Below are 7965 nucleotides of genomic sequence, written 5' to 3'. Positions count from 1 at the left end.
CAGCCCCACAACACCACCAGGTGAAGGTTAAGCCCTTACTGGTGTTCAGTTTAGAAGGTACAAATGGAGTGTGATGCGAAGACCTTGGAGACTTTCCTAAAGATTCTTGTTTTGACATGGTTGATGAAAGGTTTGGGGAAATTGTCCTTCTGAATAGAGCCCAAATAAATTAGGATTTGTTTCAAGGAAGCAAAGAGAGAAAGCTAAGATGAGGATGGGGGGCCTTGTAGCAGTCTTTAAAATTATTATTGGGAGGGAAGTGGCTGTGTCTGAATCGATTGGGCTCCCGTCTACCGTATGTGAGGCCCTGGGTTCACATCCCAGGGCCTCCTTGTGAAGGCAGGCTAGCCCACACACTGCAGAGAGTTGGCACAGCAAGATGATGCAACAAAAGGGAGACAAGCAGACACAGAAGAAATCACAGAAAATGGACGCAGGAAGCAGACAGCAAGCAAGCCACAAAGGGGTGGGGGGCATACATAAAAAATAAATAAATCTTTTTTAAAAATTATATTGGGAGAGTGAAATTGTCTTGCAATGAGAGTAAAGAGCTCTTCTCAACTTCCAGCACAACTAGAAAAAGAGAAATCTGAAAATCTCAGAGCTGGGTAGCGCCTTCCTTTTAATGACAGAAGATGAAGTTTATTTTTCAGGGAGAGATTCTAGAAACAGGACCCCTTGGTCCACATGGAGTTCTGGACTCTCACAACTGGCTGACCCTTTTGGATTAGTTCAGACATTATTAGAAGCACATTCTAATACTCATTCCTCAGGTTAAATTCTAGACCAAGAAAAGCAATTTTTTTCAGTCAGGAGCACAGCATATCCCTTGCCAGTAGTGGAAGCCTCCTTTAATTCTTACAGTGCAAAAACTCTTTCATGGGATGCCTATGATTAATATATTGCTTTAAAAAGCAAACTGACTTTATCAATAGGGGGAACAGGCAAAGTTAGACGAGTCCAAGTCACTGTGGTTTTATTAAGTGCTAGAGAAAGCTTAGTTATGAAATCTAGAGAACTTTCTAGAAGCTGCGGCTTCCCAGGTTGCCCACAATTTTATGCAATTTCATGGGAAGCCAGTAATGGACACACCATGTAAGTTATTAAAGCTTAGCAGGTCCCCACTACTGCTACAGCATGAAATTTCCCATTTGCTCCACAACCTCCGAATTCAGAACAAGATTGTCACCAGCTGTGCTTTCCACTCACCTTCTCTAATGCAAGTGAGGACCAAAACAGCTTCAATGACAATGTGGCTGGGGGAAAATTTAGGAACCCCTTCTCCACTGAGAGCCAAAGTTGATTTCAAGCTCAAAGTTGATTTCACTGTCAGAGATGCCAACTGCTCTTCTCCATGTTGGGTTCTCAAGGACCACGTCCCATTTATCCCAGAGGATGGAATAATGAAATTGGACTATGGGTTAAGACTCTCAGAATCTATGCACTCAAGATATGGAGCCTAGGTCAAGACTCTCAGAAAATATACCATCCAGTGCTGCAGAAATGATGTGATATATTTTCAGTTCCTGAAGCCCCTTGTCCTCCTTTTCACTCTGTGTCTTTGCACATACTTCCCAGTGCTAGGTATATATCCATTCCCCAGCCCATCTTCCATCTCCACCTGGCCAACTCTTACTCATCCTCCAAAACCCAATATAAAATTTCTAAGTGAAATCTTCCAACATCACCAAGAATTAAGCATTCCCTCTTTGGTGATTCTATACACACACACACATACATACATACATACACAAACACACACATACATATCATCATATTAAACTGTAAGAAGCCATAAAGAGGAGGGGAAATAATATGAGCTTTTGGGGTCCAAAATAAGAGACCCCACGTGCGGACTCCTCCATTTACAAGCTCTGCGTCCTTGAGCAAATCACCCAGTCTTCCTGCTCTTTGGTGCGATTCCATCTATAAAATGGGGGTGATGATGCATGCCGTAGAAGATTCTTGGGAGATGAAGATGAAGTGAGATGGCCATAGAAAGCACTGGGCACGATGCCTAACTCGCAGGCAAGACTCTGTCAATGAGCCCCCTGCCCTTTCTCTGGCGTCTTTCCTCCAAAGGAAAAAACAGGCTTTTCCTCTCCGCGTCCTCAGCATCGAATGCGAAAACCTCGATGAACACACCAGGGACTCCGTGCATGCGAGGAAGGTGATGAGTGGACAAACAGGGGCCAATTTTTAATTCACAGCTTGTCAGGCTCAGAACAGGGCCCTAAACTGATGGCGCCTGAGCAGGCGATGTGCTAAAAGGAAGTCCCGAGATGGGACGCGGCAGGGCCCGGAGGGGCCGCCCCCTCTCCCGCCGTCGGGGCTCCCGCACCCCTGCTCCCGGCCAGCACTGCCCGGCCTGCTCCCGAGGGCTGTAGCCCAGAGCCGCCTGGGCCTTTCCGGCCGCGCTTGCACTGCGTTCGCCCCTGGATCTGGAGACCAGCGCCCGGCCTCGCGGCTGCGTTAACACGAGCCGCGTCCAGCTCTTCTTGGTGAAGGGCGTTTTCTCCTCGTGCACAACTAAGATGGCTTCATTCAGATTGGAAATGATGGATGATTAACGGGCACGAGAAAACGTGTTGTGCGACATTCAGAAAGGACGCAAATGGCAAAACATGTTGCCTTCTGGATCGGCAGGGAAATGGCTTAGAGCAGAACGCACGCGGCTTCCTGCACCTCGGGTTCTGGCTGGAAGGTTTTATGGCATTTAGCAGCGTCGCGCGCAGGCACCCACGGCATACCATAACTCTCGCAAAACAGCATTTTCTTGTGCTAATGGCAAGTGAATCAGAAACACATGGATTTAATTTCCGTCAAAATACCCACGGGTATAAAAATCAATGCGGGAAAAGTCATTTGGCTAACTACAGTGGGGGCTTTTCTGAGTCCAGAAATTGTGAGAAAGTGTTGGAGAAGGCTGCCGAACCCAGCATCCCACCAGGCTCTCCCCTCCCCGGGCGCCGTGCCGGCCTCGTGCGATGTGAAACTCCGGCTGTCTTTTTGGAGCGCGGCAGGTGCTTGCTGTGTGCTACCTTCACGGCTGCCATCTCTGCAGATTTCCTGCTTTCTGCGATTAGTTCATTTGCTCAGCCTCTCCCCACCGCACAGCCGTCAGGGAGAGCTCATTTTGGCAGCAGATCGGGAACCCTGCCTGAAAGTTGATAGAGGTTGAGCTATTTGCAGAAATAATGCTTTCCAGACGTACTAAACAGTCCCCCTCTTTCCAGATGGAGTGGCATTAGTGTTGCTTCCAGCCATTTCCTCACCTTCTGGTATACTTGTCAGTTCTCCCATATGTACCGCGAGCCTTCCGGGTTCTGGGGAATCGCGGAAAACCGCTCAGACCCTCAGCTTCTCACCACTTGCCCGCACAAATGCACGTGCCCGCGCGCTCACGCACACATTTATACTCGTAAGGACACACAGAGCTTTCTTCCCCCCACCTCCTGGGGGTCGACTTAGACCGCGCACGGAGAGCTGCTCAGGAAATCAGGGAGCACGAATACCTGGGGCGTGGAAGTCCTTTGCTTTGGTGACGTTTTCACCCTCCGTGGTCAGCAGGGACATTGCTATCCACGTTGTTTTTGGGTGGCCACTACTTAGCAACGTCCGAGGGAGGCCTGGGCAGAGAGGCTACTCCCTAGCCCAAGATAAACCCCTTAAGAACTGGACTAAGCCTCTTCATTTTACAGCCCATGCATTAGATACTTTGAACTGCGAGACCTGTAAGATCCCATCCATGTGTTCTTTCCTTATTGCCCAGCCTGCCACATTTTATTAATGGTTTAAATATGCATGGGTCAGAAATCAGATACTGGAAGCGGGACATGTGGGAGGTGCTTCCCAGCTCCACCAGTCAGGAGACCCCATGTTACCCCCCAAACTCAAGCCTTCGGTCTGCTGGCCAGCGGGAGCATTACGCTCCATGGGTGGAGTCCAGGTAGAAACCATCACATTTTCCCTTTTTTAAATTTTTTTTTTTATTTTTATTTACAAGCACTCTCCCTCTCCCAGTAACCTCTAATGTGCTTTCTAGCTCTGCACAATTTGCTATTCCTAGATAGCTAACAATTTTTGTCCTTATGTGTCTTGCTTATATTACCAGGCATAACGTTTTCAAGGTTCTTCCACGTTGCAGCATGTCTAATAAATTCATTCTTCCTTGGGAACAAGGACTATCCCATTGTGTGTGTGTGTGTGTGTACCAGTTTTATCTAGCCATTCATTTGTTGATGGACACTTGGGTTGTTTCCAACTTTTGGCTATTGTGAATAACGCGCTATAAACACTGGTGTGCAAGTATCAGTTGGCAACTCTGTTTTCACTCTCTTTGGGTATATACCTATAAGTGGGATTGCCAGGTCTTATGGTAATTCTGTATTGAGCTTTTTGGGGAACTGCTATATTGCCTTCCTTATTTTCCATTTCCACCAACAATGTACTTGTGTTCCAATTTCTCTGCATCCTCTCCAACCATTCACATTTTTCTACCAATAAGTATCTCCTTTGCTTTGCCATTCAGTCTCCTTTTCTATGTCTAAATTTTCTCCTGAAGGTGACCTTTTATTCAGGAGATGGCGGAGGTGGCGGATATATGACTGTGCCATGCTCACCTCTCTCCATTGCTCAGTTTGGCTGACTTTTTGTCCTTGAGTGTGTTCAAGAGCAACAAAAGTATGCTCTTCAAAAATATAAAAAGACCTGAGCTGCTTCCTCTCTTACAGAGAAAGTGTGTCCTCGAGTGGGACAGGCAGTTGGAGTTAGCTTCTGAGGAGAACTTGGCTTTGACCCCTGAAAGCTACTACATCGTGTGAAAGTCAGGTCGAGCAGCTCAGCTTGATCAAGAAACACCATAATGACAAGATAAATCAGAGAGATTCCATGGCAAAAACACTAAACATTGGAAGCAAACTGATCCCTTCCTTTTTAGCTCAGCTCTGTACAATTCTTACTCAGAATCGGTTACTGCTAGGGGTTAAGGGCTAAGCCTGAGCTAGACTTCTGGCCCTGTGGGCCTCTGGATGAGTTAACCTCTCTGTGCCTCAGTTATCTCATCTGTAAGATGGGCCTAAGATGAGACCCTATCTCATAGGGGCATTGCAAGGAGAAAATGTGACCCACCATGGAATGCTTAGAACAAACTTAGCATAGAGGAAGCGTAAGGGCAGGCTTGTAACCAAACCAAGCGTTTTCTTTCTAATTCAGGAAACTTCACTTCCTATCACCTACCCCGCTTTTAGGGACTTTCGGGGGCTGAAAAGATTGATGACTGAGGTCCATTGTTTTCTTTACCTTGCCGTGGGAGTTAAATCACTGATGGTCAGCCTTGCTCCCGTGGGGATGTGGCCCTCCCTGATGAGCTACTTCTCCTAGAAAGTACTGTCCTGGTCATCTTAGAGAAGTCTTCACACTACCCCAAGTTTTTGATCCCCATATTTTTTGATATTGTCAAAATGCCCGAGATAAGCTTATTTTGCAAATGTTGTTCCCAACTGTGATGATGTCCTTCCAGTCAGGACAAAAGTAACCCTAGCAATCAAATAATTGCTTCAGTGAGCAACGTGTCTCCCCTGCCCCAACCTGATAAAGTTGATATGCCTTGTAGCTTTCTCACCCAAAGCGCTGCAATTCTGCCACACACCTCTTTAAAAGCCCCAAACATCTTTCTGATGATTCGAAACACTTAAAAACGATAACAAAAGGCTTTTTACAAGTTACAGCCATTTCTCTCCACGTTTCAAAGGGCATTCTGTTGCTTGATGGAAGCGTTATGTGCAGTCTGAGAGGGCAAGTCAATTGTCCCAGAGTTATTCTCCTGATACCCACACACTTTAATTCCTGGAAATCCCAAAGAGCAAAAGATCACCCTCCCTAGTTCTTTCTGGTACTGCTTTTGCAAAAACGGAATGAAAAGTGTTAGGCACCACCCAGCAACACTGGCTTTTGATTGCATTGTTTGACCTGCTCGTTAAAGCGGGTAGGGATGCAGAGTGGAAGGGAGGGCTCTCCGTTTAGCCTGGGAGGGCAGTAACAAGTTGATCAGCAACACCAGCTCTGGGAGAGGGAATACCTTAAACACTTCCATCAACATTGATTTACTTTAACCAGGTGATATTTTAATGAGCCAAGCCGGGTGCTCCCTGGATGTCATGACTTCTCAAACTAAGATAGCAGCCCAGCTTTAAAAGAAAAAAAAAAAAATCACTTAAAAAAAAAGCCAGAGTTGACACTTGCAGATGAGTCTAATTCCCTTTGTCCTGTGGACAGGCACCATGTTGGGAGAGCTCCAAGGTGCATCAAGTTGATTTTTGCTGTCATCAGAACTGACCCTCTGTCTCCCAGGAGGCCCCCGGCTTGTCTGGTACAATGACAGGGAAAGGAGCCAAGCTTCGACTCCGGGGCCTCAGATGTGTGGCACAACAGGCTACATCCGAGCTTACCGAGGGCAGCTGGAGCCCATGAATTTTTAAAGCAAAACAACTGATTTTGGACGGGTGGGGTTGGCAGGGGGAGATAGTCTTACTTCTTTTCCCCCTGTGAAGTCCCCAGGGAAGAAATCCTCGGAACCAGCATGTTGATTTTGGCATCGGCACACACGCAGTCCTCTGTTCTGAAGATGAGCTGACACGTGCAGATTTGCAGAGCAGCCATTTCAAAAGGTTAATTAAATATTACCATTGTTTTCCAAGCTCTGAATGTATGTGCTTCTATTTCTTCACGAGAAAGACTTCTCCTGGCTCAGAAATCAGGGTTTGCAGTTGCTAACCAGTGCCTTCCTCTGTTACAAACGCAGAAGGGAGATGATCAAGGGACCCAGGGGAGGAGGAGGGAGATGCAGAGACACCCAAAGCCAGAGGCCAACTGTGGTCCAAAGCCGGGGGAGGAAAGCCTGCAGCAGGCGTTGTCTCTGGTGGAGACCCCAAAACACATTCCCTGCTCCAGCTGGAGATCAGAGCCAGGTCCAAGGAGGGTCTCTGAAGGGGCCAGGAAGGAGAGCCCTGCTCTTTCCACGGTTACTGATTGGCTGACATACTGGACTGCCTTGGTGCTCAAGAACACTGAGTCTCGGCCTCCAGGGGGACCGGGCGAAGGTCAGGATGTGGGTCGGTCAAACGCCAGTGAGGCTGGAGGAGCAACGTCTGCTCTGCAACGTCTGTCCCCTGCCACCCCCAAGCGCCACACTGCCGTCCCTGCCTGGGATGTCCGGAGGTCAGAAGCATGAGGACCTCAAGGGCAATGCAAGAGTGAGTCCAAGATGAATCACAAGGGATAATTGAGACAAGAGGTCACGGAGAGGACAAGGTTCCCTCCGGCAGGAAGTGCCACCCTCTGCGACTGAAGTTGACAAGAATCCCCGACCACGCGGGAGCACAGCAGTCTGTAGGAAATCTCTCCCGACAACTCATCTTCCAGGGTGAGCTGGACATGTTTTGTTTGCAAAGTAATAATGCCTCCCTAGATGTAGGGAGGAAGCAGCTAACCTAAAGTGTAATGAACGGAAAACAAAACGTGTCCGGTCGAGAAGGGCAAGGAGCAGAATGAAGACAGGTGGTGATGGAGCGGCAAGGGCAGGGTGGGGGCTGGCAGGCGTGGGAAGAGGCAGGGGGCTGGGCAGCACCGAGCTGGGTCATGGGTAAAGGTAGAAGAGTGTGCAAGCAAACCTGGGCAGGACACTTCTCCCAAGAGAGCTGGCTTCCCCCCCCCCGCCTGTATGAACGTTGTGCCATCTGTCATCCCAGCCTCAGAGAGCCAGGAGGCACGCCGCATGGAATTTTCAGATGCAGACTTTGCGGACAGGAAGATCTGCTTCAAAGCCCGTCTCCACCACTCTCTGGCTGGACTTCCTTAATGTTCCTGATTTCCTAATGTTTCCATTTTCCATCTTAAAAAAAAAAAAATTGCTGTAGCATAAGTTTGTCAAACAATAAAATGGGAAGAAACAAAAGAATATGTAAA

At 47.9% G+C, this 7965-nt stretch overlaps 1 long non-coding RNA gene across 1 annotated transcript; it reads left to right on the top strand.

The window, feature by feature from the left end:
- Positions 1-6634: 6634 nt before the first annotated feature.
- On the top strand, positions 6635-7965 carry LOC139436371 (uncharacterized). Its single transcript, XR_011645583.1, has 2 exons — positions 6635-7423; positions 7749-7965. It is a non-coding gene; the product is annotated as an uncharacterized lncRNA (long non-coding RNA).

This window comes from Dasypus novemcinctus, chromosome 14 (genome assembly GCF_030445035.2).
Source record: "Dasypus novemcinctus isolate mDasNov1 chromosome 14, mDasNov1.1.hap2, whole genome shotgun sequence".
Classification (NCBI taxonomy): Eukaryota; Metazoa; Chordata; class Mammalia; order Cingulata; family Dasypodidae; genus Dasypus; species Dasypus novemcinctus.
This window is presented reverse-complemented; position numbering and strand designations above follow the sequence as displayed.